At 40.4% G+C, this 2,827-nt stretch overlaps 1 pseudogene; it reads left to right on the top strand.

Moving 5' to 3' along the window:
- Positions 1–999: 999 nt before the first annotated feature.
- LOC101655044 overlaps positions 1,000–2,827 on the top strand; it is a 5,194-nt pseudogene continuing 3,366 nt past the window's right edge.

Genomic DNA, 2,827 nt, shown 5'->3' with positions numbered 1-2,827 from the left:
GAGAAAATGCAATTTAAGAGTGATAGAATTAATAAATGGAAATATATTACACAATAAAAGAGAGAGAACTGAAATAATGGGAGGATTTGCAGCGAGACAAGGGACAAAGTCAAAAGACTCAGTGTTCCCTGAGTGTGGGTGGTAATTTCTGTTGCTGTATCAACTCGAATGTAGGATGTCAGGGATCTCAGAAAGGGGGAAAACTCAAACTGTCCTTGTTTGAGTCTGTGTGCCAGAGTCTACATTCCACCTGTTTTGTTTTGCTTTGTTTTCTGTTGGGAACAGGTAATCTCAGGAGGATCGGGCTGTACTGGACTAGGGCATTGGAAGAGGAAGTGGAAGAAAACACCAAAAATATGAGAATATTATAATATATCAAAAATTTTAAAAATGAAACCATTGTGTTGATTTCTGCTCATTGGTAATTTCATTATGTGTACATGTGTGCACCATGGGGTAGGGGAAGTGGCAGGGGTGGAGAACAAACTAGGAAAGAAGATGGAAGGGAGAAAGATGGCAAAAAGTTAAATTTGAGTACTGATTATGTCAGCATCAATTTTCTGATGCAATTAGCCATCTCCTAAAGGCCTGTGATGCAAGAGGTTTGGCTGGTTGAATTGTCTGATGGGCCAAGAACCCATCAACTGTCTGGTAGGGGTGAGGCTCATAAAAGTGGCTTTTGTGCAGCTGGCCTGTGGTCCAGGGGAGTCTGACAGGAGACTTTGCTGCTCTCCCACTTTAGAAATGTGGGTGTACTTAGCTGTAAGTACTTATCGTGAACCTCACTGCCAGGAAATACAAGATATCCCTCCTAGTGGAAGGTAGATTTGGCGACGGAAAGAAAGAAGGCAAAGTTGGAAAATCGTTTTAAAGGTTTATTTCAGAGCTCCTGAGAGAGGTTCACGGGTCCCTAATTGAGGCCAGAGAAGTTGTGCTGCCCAAGAAGGTGGGGAGTGCAGAGAGAGGGACAGAAGAGTCCAAAGCTCCAGGGTGAGGCTCATGGGTCTCCAGCTGGGAGTCCTCGAAGTCAAAGTCCTGCTGCCCAGTGAGAGGTGAAAAGTTTTATAGCCCTGGCCTAGGGAAGGGAGTTGCTGAGGAATTTTCCATTGTGACTTGGTTGTCTGCAGGGCCCGAATGAAACTACAATACTATCTGCAATATCCAGCCTCCTGCATCTGGGCTGGGAAGGCACTGAAGGGGAGGGGGAGACCCGGACTCTTGAGGCGTCCTTGAAGTGTTTTTGCCAGCCCCAAGTATCTTTTCACCCACCTGCCCTGCCACCTCCCGTTTCTGCCCAACACTTGGTAGAACTCTGTAAGCTTCTGACGAGATGGGTCTTAAGTTTGAGCCCTAATAAACCCCCTTAATCATGAGTATTATCTGTGAGTTCTCTGTAGTCTTGTAATGGACTAACTAACCCAGCTGAGTAGCAGGATGTCATAGAAGAATTGTGGGTATCAGAATAGCGTAAAAGAAGGATGGAAGATGGAGGCATGTCTGAACTGTATAGAGAACTAGTCTACAGAAATCCAAAGCTGTAACCCATAGAAAGCAACTCGCTAGGCCTGTCTTCCAACCACCTCTGGGTAGGTTGGAAGTGCCAAACTTTCAGGTAGTAATGGAGTACTTAACTATCTTCACCATCCAAAGGCTTATCATTATTATTTCATTCTTACTTGATTTATTTTATTTATTTTATTTTATTTATTATTATTTATTACCTGGATCCATTTACAACAGAATTCAGGTGGGAAAGACTCAAGGTATTTTGACTCTTGTGAACTTGCTTTAATTTTCTTCAGACTTAACCTGGACTTACATATGAGCACTTTATGATATATTTCATAGTCAGCCACTGGCCTGGTTTTAGCTGCTAATATCAAACTTCTCCATAATCTCTTCCCATAGATATAGTCAATTTTATTTCTGCGTATTCCACTTGGAAAGTTTTATGCATATCATCACTTTTTATGTTGTTGAATAAAGTTATTTGTTATGAACAAGTCACTGGTCTTGCAAAATTCAATCAAATGATCTCTAACTTCATTTCTATCACCAAAAGCATATTTTCCTCCTCCCTCTCTTTCCTCTTTGTTTCCAACTTTTGCATTCCAATTGCCAAGAATTGTAAATGCATCTTGATTGCATATTTGATCAATTTCCAATTGAACACATGTGAATTCTTTGATTTCATCATCATTTTCTTTAGTGATAATTCCATACACATGAATAATTATTGTATTGGTTAGATTTTCTTAAAGGCAGATAGATATAGTCCTACCACAAATAGTATTGTCCTTCAAGATTGATTTTGAAATGTCCTTCTGACAATGAATGCTGTGCCCTTCCTCTCCATGGTGCCATTCCTGGCATAAGAAAACATATGTCTCTTGGTTTCAAAATGGTCAACACTGGTTTATTTCAGTTCACCAATGAGTAGGATATTGATCTTTCTATGTTCCATTACATTTTTGACTGCTTCCTATTTTTCTGCATTGACACTTCACACATTCCAAGTTCCAAATGTCAGTAGACTTTTGCTTACCTTGAGTTGTGCCCCCTGAATCAATGAAGATGCCAATGGCTCCACTCTCACAGACTTTACTCCGTTCACATCACCACAGTTGACTCGACTTTGAGAAAGAAGGTCATCTTCAGGCCTATTTCAAGTGCCTTAAAAAAAAAATCATTTTATTGGGGGCTTGTACAATTCTTATCACAATCCATACATTCATCCATTGTGTCAAGCACATATGTACATTTGTTGCCATCATCATTCTCAAAACATTTGCCTTCTACTTGAGCTCTTAATATCAGCTCCTCATTT

The sequence above is a fragment of the Echinops telfairi genome, unplaced genomic scaffold (assembly GCF_000313985.2).
Source record: "Echinops telfairi isolate 266 unplaced genomic scaffold, ASM31398v2 ScPeMD7_7468;HRSCAF=8506_0, whole genome shotgun sequence".
Classification (NCBI taxonomy): domain Eukaryota; kingdom Metazoa; phylum Chordata; class Mammalia; order Afrosoricida; family Tenrecidae; genus Echinops; species Echinops telfairi.
Note: the sequence above shows the minus strand (reverse complement) of the source record. Positions and strands in the feature narration are given on the sequence as shown.